The 20,420-nt window shown below is 34.4% G+C and overlaps 1 protein-coding gene and 1 long non-coding RNA gene across 3 annotated transcripts in view; one reads left to right on the forward strand and one right to left on the reverse strand.

The window, feature by feature from the left end:
• Positions 1-20,420, reverse strand: part of LOC145981815 (uncharacterized) — a 239,341-nt gene that overhangs the window by 153,515 nt on the left and 65,406 nt on the right. The gene's annotated exons all lie outside the window — the stretch shown is intronic.
• On the forward strand, positions 1,321-5,081 carry LOC145981854 (uncharacterized). The gene is made up of 4 exons (XR_014440992.1): positions 1,321-1,381; positions 2,500-2,661; positions 3,278-3,404; positions 4,790-5,081. It is a non-coding gene; the product is annotated as an uncharacterized LOC145981854 (long non-coding RNA).

Raw genomic sequence — 20,420 nt, forward strand, 5'->3', positions numbered from 1 at the left:
ATATATGATCTTAGGACAGATAATATATACGGATAACACTGCAGTATATGGGCTGCTTAGGAGGAACGCGGTTCAAATTTTTTTGGTAACGTTTTGTAGTTAGTAATCGGGAAAAGTAAGTTTTTTTCTTTAAAAAAAGCAGAAAAACGTGTCAAGCAGGTTGGATGGTATTGAAATCGTAGCAATGAAGGAAAAAGCACATTCCTGCAAAAATCTAGTGAAAGCAAAAAATGCCTATGTTGTTAGGTAGCTAGGTTTAGTTCTCTTAGCCTAAGTAATAATTAGTCATTGTATTTATGCTAATGAAACCTAACCTAACAGGCCTAACCTAACCTTGTAGGCATTCCGCATCAAAATAATGAAAGAAACTGTGGGCAAAGAATATGGAGGCGAACGAATGGAGAAATGCATTGCTTTTAGAAGCAGGAAAAACATTTTTCATTGTATTTATGCTATTGGAACCCAACCTAACAGACCTAACCTAACCTTGCAAGCAATCCTCGTCTGAAATAATAAAAAGAAACTGTGCGTCTGTGGGTGGAATCCGGAGCAACAAATCAACTCAAATGCCGCGAAACGAAGGGTCTCACTTATCGCACAACACTTGAGCGCGTAAGCAATATGGACGCGAACAAATGGAGAAATGAATTGCTTTTAGTAGCAGGAAAAACATTTTCCCACGCAATAATATAATAGTAATCGGAAAAGTAACACCGGAAAATGCAAGTAGAAGGTACGTACTTTCAGGGGATATAAATTTTGTTAGTCTATGAGGGAAAAAGCAGCCCATGTTCTCTTCTATTTGTGGCTGAGGAAAATGTGGAGAACTTCACAGACGTAATTAATGTTACAGTATCTATCACATGTTCATTGCGTATGGCAGTACAAGTAAGAAAGTTCACTTTTTTCATATTTTACACTTCAAGTACTGATACAAAACGAAAATCATTTGCAAATTTTCAAAAGTGAATGATTGTCGGTTTTCGGACAAGAGAGACTTGTGCACGGAAAAATTTCTCTCTACTTCAACCGACACAAGAGGAGCGTACTTGAAATGAACAATATCACTTGCTGTTAAGTCACTTTCAATTCCATGTAGTGCAAATTGCTTCCCTGACAAAATGTCCGATACAGAGCACAAAACTTTGTACCCCTTGTTTTTTAACAATAATCCGTCTGGCGACAATATATTTACTGATAGAGGAGGGGGAATCACATTGTTTGAGCTGAATTATTACACAACAGCTTGTGTCAACAATTCTGCACAGAATTTATTTGTTTTTTCAAACATAGTCATTCAGAACTGTGGTGAAGGCTGTTGCGGAGGATGGTTTTGAAGAAAGAAGAATTGCAAGCCCACTTCGTTTCAGTCGTATTTCGAGTAAGTACGTCATGTTAGTATGTTATTAATATTATTGCATATGAACATTAAGGGCAATTTGGAACAAATCTGGGGGAGAGTGAAATACGTATGTATTGTGAATTGTTGCTACGATGTACCTAAAGAATTAAATACTTCGTGCCATTTTCCTTCTTATTGTTAATTACATTGTTCCACGTACTTTGTAAGAATTAGAGCTGATATTTTTGCAACATTCCTTAAGCTTAGCAATCGCGAAATAAAATACTACTCCAAAATGTATTTTGATACACCTGGGAAATGTATGCCAACATTCCACCCACATCACATCAAAATGTAAAATAACGATGCCGCACAAAATAAAAACAATTAATTTTCTGCAACGTATTGTCCTGTTGCAACCAGTAAATGAAATTACGGTACTATAAAATACTTCAATTAGGCACCACTACCATATGTTATATATAGGGGGAAAAAAATGGTACGCATGATTTATACAGTACGTGAACTGATGATAAAGATTTTAAAGGAAATTTTGACACTATGTTTTAAGTTGTATTAATTGCAAGTCGAGTGTACTAAATTACGTACTCCCTCGAATTTCCAGGGAAAATTCCCCATGGAAAGATTAACTGTTGTTAAGACTATATCAGAAGCTTGGGGGCATGGAAACGTATATTTACATAGTTACGGACGTTAGAATTTATCCCAAATCTATTTTTTTATCACGACGGGAATGTAAAATTATCTTTTTTTTATTGTAATCACAAAATCTAACCTAAACGCCTAAGCACCAGTAAAAGTGAAAGCACTCCATTCTGTTGCCCAGACACTGGTGAGAGAAAACCTTTTCTGTGACAAAAATGTCATTAGTAATGTATATATATGTGTGTGTGTGTGCATAGGAGGGGGTACTTGGTATACTGTATTCATAACCATCAATTGAAAAGGGAAAAATATTTCTTTCTATATGAAACCATCAACAGAATGCACTCAGTTTAACTACCTTATGTCATGTGTTGATAGTGGGTAGCATGAATTTATTTTAAGCATGAAAATCTTTGAGTCAGTGGGAACTGTTTCATAGAAGTTTCCTTCTAAGAGAATTTATATTTATTTTTTCTGAAATAATTTTATAGGTGCTAGAAGCTCTCATTTTCACAACATGGAGGTACCAGCCAGATGGTTATAGGTCATCAGCCAGTGTATAGAGCAAGTGTGCAGTGCTATGGTGGTTATTGCTCCTCACAATGGATGAAGTTCCCATTGATACAAGCAGAGCAGCTGGATGTTAAAAGGAGGTAAGATAGTGTACGTTATTTTTGTTTCATTATAATAACACCTATTGACATCCATCATGTGGTGGGTTTTAGACAACTTCTACAATAAAATGTAATAAAACATAAATACTGAAAGGAGTGGCTGACTGGCCATGTAGGTAGGTATATTGTGCAAGTGAACATGTTAGTTTATTTTCAATACTATCCATATAGTTCTGGATTAGCAAACAAATTTGTATCACTTTTTATCTCGTATTCCTATTTGCATGGACAAAACAATACAATTATAATTGTTAAGACAAACCAAATCAAAGGTGCTCATTGCAATAACAGTTCCAGAGTGATATTCTTTTAATATTTTATTATTTTTTATTGGAACACAGTAAAAGTTGAATTTGTGGGATTTTCAAAACAGTTGCTATTTTCAAATAAATCAGAAGTAAACAACTGAGTAATGTGTAACATCAGATGGATGGTATTTCTCATTCAGAATAACATGAATATATATATATATATATATATATATATTTTTTTAAAAAAAATCATTAACTTTGTGCAGTATCTTATTATGATCAATACCTCAACTTGTTAACCCAATTATTTGTGCAAACGTTACAGTACTTTTCCTCTTTTGCAGATAGCCGATTAAAATGAAAATATTGTGACTACTCTCGGTATCCAGGGTGGACACATGAGGAATTTCAACATCAGATACTTTTGTCAATATAAGAATAAGGCAGGTACAAGGAACACTTGGCTGTTAGGTATGTAGATGTTCTAAGTCTGGAATAATTATTGTTAATAATTTTTCCATGAAGTATTTAAATTGCACTCATCTCATATATGAACTGCATTATTAAAGATGTGAAGTACTATGTTTATTACCATTACTGTATTATGAATACATGTGCAGTGTTGCTTCATAATTATCTATATTCTACAATAAGTCTAGTATTCTCTTCTCTCACCTTTTTATTATTACAAAATGTGCATTATCCGTAAATTTTAAACTTAAATATTTCTGAGTTCTTCAAATGTTATCAAAACGTTTTATTCTTAGATACAAGTAGTAATAATAATAATAAGAAAAAACCCTACCAGTATACAACAAGACCATGCTAGGGACAATTTTATGTGGAAGCATTTTTATTAATAGAAATGTTACGTGAATGTTTCATAAAATCATATAACTATTTTTATTCCAGAAAATACTTTACATGGAAGCCTTCACATAACATTCACAGTTAGCATAATCTATAATGTTTGCCACACAATGAGCATGTGATTAAATATGATACATGTTTAATTTGAATATGAATAACAAGATTATTGAAATGTAATAGAATTTGTAGAATGTAAATTGAGGATGATAAATTTATCTAACCTCGTTTGTTGTAGGCAAGTTTATAAAACACCTAGGAGTCATAACACATTCGCCCCGTCTAGTTGACTGCACTTTTTGACTCTCTGCACTGAAGCGTCTAGTTGGTTGCACGGTGCAACACTGAGTTGTCTAGTTTGTTGATTTGGAGTCAAGTAGTGTATTTGGTGTGTGCATTATCTGCACTACATTTCGGACCGGTGTATGGTCACGTAGTGGGTGCTAACTAATCAAATGACCGTTCAAAGCAGCAGACAGGCATTTGTTGAATCTTCTGAACTGGAACACTGCTTTCCGTCTAGTTGGTTGAACGTGATTTCCTTGCACTACTCTTGACACTGGATACACCTGCACTGCACAGAGTGTAAAAAAGTGCAGCAACTAGATGGGGCTATTACATGTTCATTTGTTCAACATTCCATTTGCTATGGAAATAGAGCTTTTGTGGAACACTTGCGTATTTTTAGAAGTCAAACATTGACATTGCGATTTGAACAAAAGTACTCAAAATTTCTATAAATGTGGCACTTTAGAGGATTGCCAAATTTAACATACAGTTTCTTTATAAGAGACTGGGGGAACCATCAGCGGATATGTGCACTTTAGATGTTTTGAAGTAAAGGAATAGATTATAGAAGTGCTCATAAGTTAATACTTGAATTCCTGCTGATCCTTTAAAATCTTTTAAGTGAAGTTACTTTCAATTGTTATTGGGATATTTATTATCTACAGTGGAAACTCAGGACAGGCCTTTCTTTATCTTTGCAGGTAACAGTGGGTATCCAGAGGACCATGGGTCATGACACCAATAGATGGTGCTGGTGAAAACACTCCTGAGGTGCATAGCTGTCTAATGTAATGGACCATTGGCATCCTAAAACAAAAATGGAGGTGTCTTTTAAAGAACATGGTGCTTCACTATCGCCCTCCTATGGCAACAAAAATCAAAGATGGAGGGATGGAAGAAAATTCAGTTTTTCCATCCACTGTCAACTCTGCATGTGTGTGTGTGTGAATCTTCAGATGTGCTTTAATGTTATTAAGTTTGTGTGAAATAGGTTTTCTGTGACATTCTTTTCGAAATATAACATTGTAATGGTACACCAGAACTTTATTTCAATATTGTTAGCAGTGCCAATTCCTCACTTCTTTCATTTAATTATTGAATACTTTAAATGGTTCACTTATTTATTTTTACTACCTGCTGGAAAGTTTTTTTGAAGATTGGGACTCAACCAACAGAAAACTAAATATCTGCTTGAGCCAGAATTTTCAGATAATTTTTCAGTAAAATGCACATCAGCCATTTCATATGGTTTGGATGGCTGTTATCTTAAAATATATTTCTTTAAAGAAAGGAGATTTATATTTTCATATGCAAGATGAAACATGAAAAGGTTTTTTTTATTCTGTTTAAAGCTTCCCCTTTGCAACAGTTTTTAAGCCTTGTTTGTCGTTATGAAATATCAATGTACAGTAGAGCGTCGATTATCCGAACGTCGGTCAACCGAACGACCGCTTAACCGAACTGTGTACTCGCTCACTTTCAGATATCTGTAATGAAAAAAGTACGTGACTTAGCTGCTCGTAAGCGTGTAGGCTTGCTTAGACAGACCAAAATAAAGGATTTTTTTAAACGTTAATTTTGTGTACTGTGTGTATTGTTCATGCAAAATGCGTATGTAATATGTACATATTTTTGTTTAATAAACTGTACCACATACTGTATATTCCTACTAAAGTTGCCTTTGTACGTTACTTTGTAATACATACTTAAAGAGATGCCTGTTTCTATGAATAAATTTACTGTACAGTACTTCTTTTTGGCAAATAAACATGTACAGTTCGATTATCCGAACAAACCAGTTTTCCGAACACCCATGTCCCCCAATTACTTCGGATAATCGACGCTCTACTGTACTTCATTGCCTTAGTTACTTTTGCCATAAAGTAGTGTGTTGTTGTAGAAGATTGTTATTGCAAGAGCTGTAACAGAACACACAAAAGGGTTTTCCTAAAGTTTTAAAAAGCTGATATTACATGCAAAGTTCACATGTAGTCAGTTTTTTTTTTTTTTAACTATGCCTTTTCTGTGTACAAAAGGTCTGCATCAGTGTGTATCTGATTTCATGAATACATGTTTTATAATGTACACAATCACCTCCCACTTGATTTAGAAAAGTTTCATTGCAAATATATTTTTCAGTGCTGTTCTATCTGAAATTGGTTTACTTTACTCATTTGCTCACTGACAGTTCAAGCCTCTTCATTGGTGTATTGGAAATGTTGCATGTTGCCATCTTGTAATCAAGGGATTCCATGTTCAATACTCAGCAGATGCACTTAATGGTTCAGATCCCACTTTAAACTGTAGCTTCTTTGTGCATAAAGACGACCTCATGTAATATGTTGCCGTGTGAGAACCAGAGGAACGTAACTCTAAAAAAGCCATGTTTGAAAGTCAGATTCACCCATGTCCAGCTTTTCTCATTAGTGGTAAAGAGGATTTAAGTATCTTCAAATTACTGACTTTTTTATATTCAGACATAATCACTCGTGAAAATTACATAAATTTAAGTTAGGTTCATCTGGTTCTCGTACAACAATATTGCAATAGTCGTTAATGGGAGGACTTCTTTGAACAGTCTCCCCATTAATAGATTAGTCAAATCTTAATTACCTCAACATCAAGGGGACTCCAGATTTCATTTTCAATCTTTTGAGATACTTTTTTTTATTATTATTTTTACCTTTTGATGCTATATTTCCATTTGCATACGGCATCCACAATAATTTTTGTTACATCATCTACTTCAAATGGTAGGGGTGCTTCCCCGATGGCATAGTTGTAACATATTTGCTTTGCAATCAAGGGGTTCCAAGTTTGAGAACCGGTGAGGCATAGTGGTTCAGATCCTAATTTAAACTGTAGGTCCAGTCCCAATTGGCCTATCTGTGCACAAAAGTGGACTTAAAACTCCACTCCACTCAATGAGTAAGGGAAATCCTACACTAAGATTGTCATTATAATTCATAAATCTTTTCACATCACTGTCTCGGTACTATAACGACTGAAAATTACACTTCACTGAATAAATAGTTTTGAGGAATTATAGTTGTTGTACCAATCATTAAATAGCATCTAGGAATGCAAAATTTACATGTTAGAGGCATTATAATTGACTGAAAATTTATGAAATGGAAAAACATGTCTTTGGTATTATGTGCCAATGCTCACAGTTTCCAAAAAAAAAAACCCTCTGTATTGCACTCCCATAATTTCCACAACTTGGATCTCTGTGTAAATTTACAATTCCAGTTCTGTAACTTCTTGGTTCTGTTAGGCATTAATAAGTTACAGCATACAATTTGTCATGCAATTACTGTGTTCTTCCTGCAATGGAGATGCCATCTAGTTAAGCATATTCACAACTTGCCATAAGCTATTGCATATAACTAGCTAAGGATATTCACACCTCCAGAAATGTTAACTTGAATGGTAAGTAGATAGGTTGAGGTACACAATGAAGATTGTGTGGCTGTCATAAACTTCCAGAAGTAACAATTTTCATTTTTGACAAAGCACCTTTATGAAATCAGTAAGTATATTTTCAGATTTTTTTCCCCTTGCAGGCCTCAGATTTTTGTCATGTTTTTATCCTAGCTTATTTCTCCACACCAAATTAAATTTCCTATCTTCTGTGAACGCTATGATGATGCTGTAATTTGTCATGTAAATGCATAAAAAACCCAAGGCATATTTTTTAGCAAATTCATTGTATGACAGCATATTTTTGTCATTTTTGAGGTATGTTTTCTGTACATTTCACTGAGGAAAATCACACTTGTATTGGTAATGCAAAGAAATTCTGTATACTTCCATCTCCATTCAATAAATTATGAATTAGTGAGGGGAGGAACCTGGATTTACCAGTAATGTGCCATAAAAGAATTACATCAAAAGGTTGCTTTTGCACTTTAATGTTATGTCAACAATGGATAACTCCTGTATTTCCCAATGTTTGATGTGTTTGTTCGATTTTTCAATATTTTTTTTCTGTAAATAAAATTTGGAAAATTTAGGATAAAATGCATACATATTCCTATAATGCTCATAGAAAATCAGCGCTCATTCACAAACTCCCACAATTACCTACCGAAAGTCAATATTCTGCCATTAATAGAGAAGTTGGCAACGGTTCCGAATGTTGAATGATATTCTTTTCTTTTTTCTTTCTTTTTCATTTTTGCAAATTTTATAGATGTATTAGAAAGTAGTTTGGAATACTGGAAACAATATGTGAAGGTAAGTTTGAAGCTTGGAGAAATGAATTAGCACTGTTAAATTCTACACAAAGTATTATTTACCCGAGATACTACGTCCGTGAAGTTAGCACCAAATTGAAATGAGAAGTAAGCGACCTGAACGCAGCTGTAGCAAAGGATATAGATGGTAGCTCAGGGTTGCCAGGAGTGTAAAAAAAAGCCATCCAATTCTAGAGAGCAGGAAAATTATGCAAATAGCAGTTTATGAATTTCTATTTGTTTTCGGGAGGAGGGGAATACACGAAAGTCACTGATATTTCAAAAATGTATGCACCTACGGATACAAATGCAATTGTAATGGGTAAATTATAAAAAAAAAAAAACACGCAAGAAAAACCCTACGATTTCATAACTACAACATTTTTCTATAAGCCTGCATACTCCACATCATTCTTCCTACTATATTCTAGCATCTAGAGTACTCCCACCGATTTGAAATGTCACAAAATAACGTATACGAGGAAATAATGAAAAACTTATGTCCCGCGGTACCCAACCTGTGACCCGCGAGGATTTGTTTTCCCAAAGAAATCAAAGCAGGTTCCTTCCCCCAAAACCCTGTATGCTCCATATATTTCTTCGAATCGGATTCTAGTTTCTAGGGCATTTTCAATGTAATCGTACGTACCGAGTATAAGGGAGAAATTTTAAAATTCCCTCATGTCCAAACTGTGGCCCACGAAGATCTGATAATCTAGGGTGTCGTAAGCACATCCTTTGTTTATCACCCTGTATAGTCAAAATATTTCTTCGAACGATATTCTTGCTTCTAGGGAACTAGCACCGAATTGAAATGTCACAAAATAACGTATACGAGGCAATAATGAAAAACCTAGTTTCCCGCGGTGCCCAACCTGTGGCCTGCGAGGATTTGGTTTCACCATGAAATCAAAGAACGTTCCTTCGGCAATCACCCTGCATGCTCCATATATTTCTTCGAATCGAATTCTAGTTTCTAGGGCATTTTCAATGTAACCCTACGAACCGAGTATAAGGGGGAAATTTTAAAATTCCCTCATGTCCAAACTGTGACCCCCGAAGATCTGATAATCTAGGGTGTCGTAAGCACATCCTTTGTTTATCACCCTGTATAGTCAAAATATTTCTTCGAACGATATTCTTGCTTCTAGGGAACTAGCACCGAATTGAAATGTCACAAAATAACGTATACGAGGGAATAATGAAAAACTTAATGTCCCGCGGTGCCCAACCTGTGGCCCCCGAGGATTTGGTTTCACCATGAAATCAAAGTACGTTCCTTCGGCAATCACCCTGTATGGTCCATATATTTCTTCGAATCGTATTCTAGGTTCTAGGGCATTTTCAATGGAATCCTACGTACCGAGTATAAGGGGGAAATTTTAAAATTCCCTCATGTCCAAACTGTAGCCCGCGAAGATCTGATAATCTAGGGTGTCGTAAGTACATCCTTTGTTTATCACCCTGTATAGTCAAAATATTTCTTCGAACGATATTCTTGATTCTAGGGAACTAGCACCGAATTGAAATGTCACAAAATAACGTATACGAGGGAATAATGAAAAACGTAAAGTCCCGCGGTGCCCAACCTGTGGCCCGCGAGAATTTGGTTTCACCATGAAATCAAAGTACGTTCCTTCGGCAATCACCCTGTATGCTCCATATATTTCTTCGAATCGTATTCTAGGTTCTAGGGCATTTTCAATGGAATCCTACGTACCGAGTATAAGGGGGAAATTTTAAAATTCCCTCATGTCCAAACTGTGGCCCGCGAAGATCTGATAATCTAGGGTGTCGTTAGCACATCCTTTGTTTATCACCCTGAATAGTCAAAATATTTCTTCGAACGATATTCTTGCTTCTAGGGAACTAGCACCGAATTGAAATGTCCCATAATAACGTATACGAGGGAATGATGAAAAACTTAATTTCCCGCGGTGCCCAACCTGTGGCACGCGAGGATTTGGTTTTACCATGAAATCAAAGTACGTTCCTTCGGCAATCACCCTGTATGCTCCATATATTTCTTCGAATGGTATTCTAGGTTCTAGGGCATTTTCAATGGAATCCTACGTACCGAGTATAAGGGGGAAATTTTAAAATTCCCTCATGTCCAAACTGTGGCCCGCGAAGATCTGATAATCTAGGGTGTCGTAAGCACATCCTTTGTTTATCACCCTGTATAGTCGAAATATTTCTTCGAACGATATTCTTGATTCTAGGGAACTAGCACCGAATTGAAATGTCACAAAATAACGTATACGAGGGAATAATGAAAAACTTAATGTCCCGCGGTGCCCAACCTGTGGCCCGCGAGGATTTGGTTTTACCATGAAATCAAAGTAGGTTCCTTCGGCAATCACCCTGTATGCTCCATATATTTCTTCGAATCGGATTCTAGTTTGTAGGGCACTTTCAATGGAATCGTACGTACCGAGTATAAGGGGGAAATTTCAAAATTCCCTCATGTCCAAACTGTGGCCCACGAAGATCTGATAATCTAGGGTGTCGTAAGCACATGCTTTGTTTATCACCCTGTATAGTCAATATATTTCTTCGAACGATATTCTTGCTTCTACTGAACTTGCACCGAATTGAAATGTCGCATAATAACGTATACGAGGGAATAATGAAAAACTTACGATTATCGATGATGTCACAGTCATATGCCAAAATCAGGCAACGATTAAGAATTTAATGGAATGTATACGAAAATATGAACTCGAATCTGGTGCCTTAGTGAAAATGACTTAAACGTGTTACTTAACATTAGGAAAGCAACATTAACAGCAGTAGAGTAAGCGATACGTTCTGGGCCACCCGCCCCCAAATTTTATCATTTCATAGTGATCTCTTCAAGTGTAATTTAATCAAAAATAAAGAAATAGCTGTTTTTCTGAGTGTAAAAAAGTGAAAATTTGCTTCACGCAAGAGTTCAACATTCAATTTTTATATATTAAAATGCAAGATTTAGATAATTTCCCCTTATTTTTAAAATTTCACTTTTTTAAAATTCTGATGGCCGGTTCGCTCAACGCGCGTTAAATTTTAAAGAAGCGTTAAATCAAGTTAACGTTACATTAGCACATTGAGGCATTTCTCCAACCTTCGTTAAGGCTAACAGACCTCTAAGGTCGTCGTTAAATCTAAAGGCACTCTTTTGCTTCATTAAAGTGCTTAACAGCGAGTTGTGTTGTGTCAGAAATAAGATGGCGATATTGCGTATGCCAACTGTTGTGTTGAAAGGTTATCCCAAACCGATTTGAACGCATTATTTGCATACCATCGCAAAACATACACTAGTTCGATTTCTTTCTACAGCAAAAATAATTTTCCCATTTCGTATTTCATATTATAAATTCGTACTGCAAGTCAGAAATCACATGTAAGTTAAATGAGAAATATTGTATCAATGTACTTTTTAAAGTTTTGTCAATAATGGCATCGTGATCATCTCATATTATTCAAATTTTATTAATTTTACCTGTCTAGCCAAAAATATATGCTTATAGTTAATTATACCAACTTGATGTTTTTAAAATGCATATTGGGCTTCCACCTTCAATGCACTGTAACCATAAACACAAAATATCGCATGACTTTTAAAAATAATGTAACCTCCTTTTACATATTTCAATTTGTATAAGGTGAAGTTATTCACCAAAATATTCTGTTTCGTCGTCCACTCCGTTTTCCAGTGGATCACATAGAAACTGGAGAAAGTAGTGGTTTCTTGTGTTTATGCTTATGTCTGCTTATAACTACCATTCCAATTTTATGTTGTTTTTAAACTGAAAAATGTCAGAAAACGTAAGAGATAAAATTAAAATGAAGCAGCTGTCCTAGAAATAGGCAATACACGTCCTGTACTCTCATTTAATGTAAAATAAATTTGTGACATTACACAATGTAGCCTGCAATCTTTCAAAGTAGTAGGGAATTGTTCCTTCGAACTTTTAAAATTATTATCCACCTACTCCAATTAACATAATGGGAAAAAATGATTTTGCAGTGACGAGAATGCTCGACACAAATGTTCATAATTCTATATTCTGAATCACAAGCGGCTAGGGACAGCTGTAGCAAACTGGAGATGCTAAAAGCACCAAACCTGACCTGCCTAACCTAACTATGTACAGAAATAAAGAAAACCTGCCTAACCTATTTACTTATTTAGCTCGTAGCTGTACGTAAGTACTGTAGAATAAAACATGTTGTTTAATATAATATGAGTCTTAATATAATCACAAAATCAAAACAATTATTATGCAGTATATTGAAAATGGGCTGACATATAACGGTGCAAATGGAAATTAAATCGTATTCATAACAAACTGAAAGAGCACTTAAAAATTGAAAAAAATTATCAAACGTTACATTTACAAGGTACATTTACGAACGTTACATTTACAAGGTACATTTACGAACGACTAACATCTCATCACGTAATATAGCTTAAATATGTTGTTTCATTAAGAAAAAAAGCTTGAGGTCCTAAGCAGTTACAGGTATATAGTTTCGTGCATGGACATTGTAACATTTTGACATTGTGCAGTGACATAAAACACACTACCATCCATTCGGAAATTATTCCTTGTGCATACGTAGAATTGGTAATGATATTGTGTGAGTGCACTTGTTATATATTTTACCAGTTATGATAAATTAAATGTAAAATATCATATTAATCAACCGTTCCATGTACAAGGTACATTTTCTGAATGACTACAATTTCATCACATAATGAATAACCAAACATATTGTAAAAAACATACTACACATGCATGTTTCATTAAGGAAAAAGCTTCAGGTCCTAAGCAGTTTAAAGGTGTTGTCGTTTCGTGCATGGACATTGTAAGAGTATACATATTTGTTTGAAAAACACACTACCACCCATTCGGAAATTTTTCCTTGTACATACGTACAAGTGATAATGGTACTGTGTAACAGTGCGCTTGTTTTTTTTTGTGCTTTTTTACCAGTTATGATAAATGAAATGTAAAATATCATATTAATCAACCGTTCTATGTACAAGGTACATTTTCTGAATTACTACAATTTCATCACATAATGAATAACCAAACATAATGTAAAATATTACCGTACTACAAATGTATGTTTCATTAAGAAAAAAGCTTAATCCTAAGCTGTTTCTGGTAATGTAGTTTCGTGCATGGACATTGTAAAAGTATGCATATTTGTTTGTAAAACACAATACCACGCATTCGGAAATTATTCTTTGCACGGTACGTTCGTACAAGTGGTGAGGATACTGTCTAACAGTGTACTTGTCCTTTTTACCATTTATGATAAATCAAATATAAAATATCGTATTGTATTATATATTTTTTTCTTTGAAAAATATTTGTACGAAACAAGAACACAACCATTCAGAAACGTCCCTTGTACATACGCATGAACGGTAATCATACTGGTAAACATTTTACGTGCGTTCTTTTTTTGTCAGTGATTATTTGGAAACAGTAGATTTCTTGTTTGCAAAGCCACATTCACATCAATGCCAATAGAAGTGACTTGCAATATTTACATATTCTTTAATTGCCATGGCACAGTAAGTTAAGTTATACATGGTGTACATTTCGTGAAATGTTCTCTTTTGTTGAGGAAAATTATTATGGCAAACACACGTTCATTTCCACCTTTAGGCCTCTTTTGCAATGCCATTTTCATATAATTAAATTTATCAAACTTCAAACAGATTACCCTAACCAAGAACAGTAGTTTTTATTTATATATTTATGATCTTGTATTGGCAGTCGGTAGGCACTCATTTAAATCTAACTTACGAAATTACAATGTAACTGTTAATCATAATACATAACATTTTCGGTGTGCGGACGTAAATACCTAACTAACATTCATTTCAAAACATATATTTGTGTGTTACACATTACTTTATTTATTTTTGTTCCTGGGATTTCATACAAAAAAGCCGAAATCCGCTTATGCACAGTCTACTGTCCACGGTGCAACCAATGAAAACGTTGTATTTCTCGTATCAAAGTATGAGAATAGCAAGGCATCAAAGCAAAACGTCTCTAACATGTCGTTAGTTAACGGGCCTATAAAATCGCTTGAGCGAACATTAAAAGTTTAACAGGCTGCTAAGATTTTAGTGGTGCGTTAACTATCAACTCGTTAAGAACGTTTTAAAGATGGTTGAGCGAACCGGGCATGAGTGTAAATAAATAACTAATTTTATTAAAAAATGTTATTTATTTGTTTTGAATAGGGTTGAATTTCAAAATCCTTTTTCTATTGCAGATTTTTCTAAGCAAATTAAATATTAACAGAAATGTTGGGAAGAATTCTCATGTAACCTAGTGTTTTTGCTCAGACAAATCAATAGTTTTTACACGAGAATTCTTTGCATTCCAAACATTCCTAAGTGTGTGCGTGTGTTTGTGTAGAGATTGATGCACTTACGGGTGCGTGTGAACATTAAGACATTGACCTGTTAAGAATGTCACATCAATAATACTGGCTCGGGGAATGTCATGTGACTTATGCTGATTGGTTGGCTAAGGGGAATTTCCCATTAATAGTCTTGTCACGTGAATTCTTTGCATTCCAAACATTCCCGAGTGTGTGTGTGTGGGTGTGTGTGTGTGTGGAGATTGATGCACTTACAGCTTTGTGTAACACATGCAACATGTAAAAAGATTTTTTTTCAGATTTTTATGTTAACAGGCATAAAACATGCACATGCTTGAATGTGAGAGGGAGACAGTCTGGTGTTTTTTGTGTGAACTAGCCATGCAAAAATGTTAATCATGCAATGTATTGCAATATTTTGTATACCCCTATTGATTCTTTTTCTTGAGAACCAAGTAACGTAGAAAGGTGCGGTTTTTGCATTGTTCTCTATCATTTGATATCAAACTCGATAATAATAACCAGAAGAAAGAAATAATGCCCATGAATGTGTTTGGTTTCAAGATGCATATTCTACCTGTAGAAATAAGAACTTCAGTAAACATGGATATCATTAGGGATATTCATCGTAAACTAAGAGGTCTGGTTATCATCCATCTAAATAGTATCTGGTATGAAGTGGATGAAAATACAGGTAAACAATTGCATGTATTCAATAATAATTTATCGTCTTATAAAATTCCCGTCACAGGGAAAATTCAAATAAGTATCTCTCCATCCAATGCAGCAGTTGTACACATAGGTCGAAATTTGTACAGAATTAAACACAATAATATGATTCCCAACACAACTTACGATGTGGAAGCAGATGATTCCCCCTATGCTGAAATAATTGGGGAATATGATAAATTAATTCCCCTCTTCATCGAAATAAGAATAATCTATCCTCTCATGAATATATATAGAAATACCAAACACAAATAAAACAAATTAAAAATAAAAATAAATAAATAAAACAATGGATATATTTGGAAATAGAAGGCGACAAGAGATACCAGATAATTCCAGCGACATCGCCAGATTAGACGAGCGTCTTAAGAAACTTAAATCAGATTTATTAATTTTACAAAATTCACTAAATTTAAATATACAAGCTGAGATTACAAATCTCCAAACTGAATTAATTAATCCCATAGTGAAAATTGATGGAGAACTAAAATCCCTACTCCAAAAATATACCAACCTAGCCTCAATTGGCAATGTTCAAAACTTGAAAGAGAACATAGCCAAGTTGAAAAATGAACTTAATAAATTCCGACAACTCCAAACAACTATTTCAGAGCAATTAAAAGAAGAATTAAACAATGAAGCAAGTACTATTCGTACCGAACTGCTTTCTATTATTCAAAATATCAAAACGCAAGTACGAACAGGTCAATGATAGTATTCTCGAATTACGAGAGCAATTTCTATCTTTCTAAATTCCTACACTAGAAAATATTAAAATTCAATTGCAACAGGGCCATAACAGAAGTTCCAGCCAAACTACAAACGTTGCAAGATTTTATCAATAATTTACCTTCAACTTCCGAATTAAATGCCATCTCACGCAGTGTTGCCAGTATCATATTACAGTTGGACACTTATGAAGATTTCGGGAAGATACAAAGTACCAAAGCTCATATTGAAGACACTTTGACAACCATGAGAAATGAATTGACAAATGTACAGGAAACTCTGGAATTTAAGTTGCCAAGCATAACCGAATCTTTAAACATTATTCAAGAACAAATTACTAAATTAGAAAATCAATACCGAATCTGAACTATCCCATTTTCATCATCTTATAGATGACATACAGAACAAATTAGAAACACTGCAACAATCAACGCCTACACAAGATGACATACAAACACTTAAAAATGCTTTGAGCAATATTGCAGATGCTACGGAGTTTGATGCTGTCAAACAAGCTTTGACCACACTTCAAAATACTGTAGCTAATTTACCCACTTCCCAGGAGTTAAGATCTGTAAAGAGAGCAGTAAGTCGAATACTCAAGTCAGAGGACATCAAGAACATTCAAGCGGAAATTGCTGTAATTCAAGACACCATCACTACTTTGCCTACCAACCAGATAGTCAAGGAAGAAATCAGAAGGCTGGTACACGATCTTGCAAACCAAAGTACTAAATTGAAACTTGTAAAAAGTTTACAAGAGATTATTTCTATCATTAAGCTACAAATTAGTACCCTCGAAACAAGTCAAGAATCTGCTTTATCAAGTTTTACCTCACAACTTCATGATCTCAAAGAACAATTTAAACAATTGAATGTCGATGTGAAAATCAAACCCAGCTACGATGAAGTGGTACGCATCATAAACGAATATCAAGAATCAGTATTAAGCAGATTAGACGATCTTGAATTACGTGAATTTTTCACTGTTGAGATAGTTAGACTTGAGAGTGTAGCAAATGTACGAGGGCACTGGACTTATGTTAATGCATGTAATGTTTACAAATTGTATCCATACACTCAGTCTAGTGAATTTTTTCTTGATGGTAATATTAGGTTTTTAAACTTTGGCTAACATATAGAAGTACCAAATTTCACCATACAGAGAAAAGATGGTGTGTATGGAGCACTTCAGATACCTATTGCATATTGGGATGAATCTGTAAAGAAATATAAAATACATGAGGATGAACAATGTATTAGTTTTCATGTGGAAGCTGGTGACCAATTATTATTTGAAGTGAAACAATTATACCCTGAAAATAATCCATTTTATGTCATATTTTCTTAGAGAACCCGATGCCAAGACAAGATATAGTTAATGCATTACACAGACCAGCTCGTCGCAACTACAAACGATTGAGTGTGGTTACAAAAGGTGTAGATGATTTGTTTCAAGCTGATCTGATAGAAATGAGCTTAAAAAATTAAATAAGATAAATCATGGTTACAAGTATATGCTCACAGTTATTGATACATTCAGTAAATACGCGTAGGCTATTCCTCTAAAATCCAAGACAGGTACTTGTGTTACCGAGGCTTTAAAGTCGATATTTAGTGAGGGTAGGATACCAAAATATTTGCAAACAGATAGAGGAAAAGAATTTTACAATTCCACATTTACCAACTTAATGCAACAACATAATATTGAACATTATTCTACATACAGTGATCTTAAAGCCAGTATAGTGGAACGATTGAACAGAACATTAAAAAATCGCATGTGGAGGCAATTTACTCTACAGGGTAACTATAAATGGGTACAAACTTTACCCGAGCTAATTCATAATTATAATAATTCAGTACATATAACTATTCACATGAAACCTGCCGAGATAACCAAGTCTGATAAGTTTAGGTTGATTTCTACTGTTTATTGTCAAAAATATAAATACACTACCAAGAAACCAAAATACAAAATAGGAGAAAAGGTGAGAGTCAGTAAATTTAAACATATATTTGAAAAGGGATTCACCAAAAATTGGAGTACAGAGTTATTCACTGTAGTTCAAGTTTTAGCAGGGATAGAAATACATATATCATAAAAGATAATTATAATAAAATATTGAAAGGGAGATTCTATGAAGAGGACTTAGTAAAACAAAATATCCAGATACATATTTAATTGAGAAAGTATTACGTAAGAAAAATAATAAATTGTATGTTAAATGGCTAGGATTGCCAGAAAGAGGTTGGGCAGATGCAAACCAAGTGATTCTTTGACACCAACATGGAATGTGGTACAGCGTTTACCAGATTTAGTGGAAACGTAAAAAAAAATGGGGAGTTGTTACATGTTAATATAAGGTGCCTAATTGTAGGTCCTTCTGGTTGTGGAAAAACCACTCTGCTGGTAGATAACTTCCTGCTCGCCCCTAATTGGCTAGATTAGGAAAATAGATACCTGTATGTATTCTCTAAAAGTTTAGAACAACCGAAATATCAACAACTCATGAAGTTGTACGAGAGACTTAACTTACATTTGCATAAAAAATAAAACCTCTCAATGATTGTTTGCAAAATTCTGTTGTAGTTTTTGATGACTAGACTGCTTTTATTTAGCTCAAACTTATTCCAAATTTCCTAAACAATACAATAATACAAACCAAGATCATACTAATTTGAAACATGTATATGAAGATTACATGGGGGTCACTTAAATTATAACCAATTTTCAAAATTAATGTTCATCCTGTTGGAACTGATGATTTTGGATTTGTTACCATCGACATGACTAGAAAACCTAACAATGGAAAATTTAGAAATAAAATGAACGACTTTTTGAACGTTGAAACGATATAAAATAACCTCTAATCAAAAATAAATATGTCTTAACATATAATTGAAGATAATTTGAAATTACGTGATTACCTAACCAAACGTTTCAAAGGCTGGAAATCTGAGAATCGAGGATTCTATGAACAACACAAACGTTAAGACCAACCAATTATCGATGCGATCAGTGGTCTCGGTAAAGAGATTAAGGGTGTCACAGAACAAAATAAAAATCTCATAAATGAATTGGTACCTGTTACTACTAAAAATTCTGCAGATTTTCTACCTAATCCTTTATCCAGCATTCACACACCTTTAATACTCAAGGAAGCACCTAAGTAGCTTTGAAAAACTAGAGAAAATCGAGTTGGGTCCCTTGGCAAGAGATTACCTGAGTACTGGAAAATTTGAAAAAAGATGAAGTGTTTGGATTGTATCCGACCATGGAGTCAAACGAGGGTGTGGTTTGGAAAATTGGGAAATCTAGAGTAACATTCGAAGGGGACAATATAAAAATCAATTTGGGTGGGAAAAACAGCTAGTCCAGATATCCTGGTACTCCTCGATTATGGGAGCTCATGACCAAGAAACAACCAAAAAATTTTACAGAAGAAGATTATCAGAGTTACTCATATATTTTGATACTATCTGACGCCTTATATCAAAATAACGATGCCAGTCAGAATAGAGTTAAATCGAGCAGTGGGGACAAATACAAGAATGTTATTAAACCTATCTGGAACCAACTCAAAACCGGTAGTGGTATCAAACAATACAATACTTTACCTAAAGAATTTGTGTGGGTAGATGATGTGAGAAAACTCATAGATAGATTGCTGGTTATAGCAGGGGAGGAAAATGCTGGAAACAACAACTTTTACAACGAAAAAATGGGTATTGTAGACATGATTAGCAATAAACTAGCTCATTTTGTTGTAAATGATAAAAAAGGTATAGGATACTTAATTAAAATTATCAATACTCTACCCCCTAAATTCCTGAATGTAGAAGAGGGTCGAGATTTGGTAAATGATATTATTAATAAGCTCCCTTTCGAGTTACATGTACCTGGTTACCAATACTGTGGTCCTGGGACAAAACTTGAGAAACAATTAAAAAGAGGGGACGGGGGATCAATCCTCTCGATGCAGCTTGTAAAGAACATGACATGGCATACAACACACAAAGATCTGGATGGTCGTCATGTGGCTGATCAAAAATTGGAAGAGACTGCATTTGGAAGATTATCCAGCAGAGATGCATCATTAGGTGAACTAATAACAGCATTGAGTACAACCATTGCTATGAATACAAAAAAATAATAGGATGGGGTCTGTAATATATATATATAAATACCCTGAAAATAATAATAATAATAATAATAATAATAATAATAATAATAAAC

The sequence above is a fragment of the Lepisma saccharinum genome, chromosome 30 (genome assembly GCF_977018435.1).
Source record: "Lepisma saccharinum chromosome 30, izLepSacc3.1, whole genome shotgun sequence".
Lineage (NCBI taxonomy): Eukaryota > Metazoa > Arthropoda > Insecta > Zygentoma > Lepismatidae > Lepisma > Lepisma saccharinum.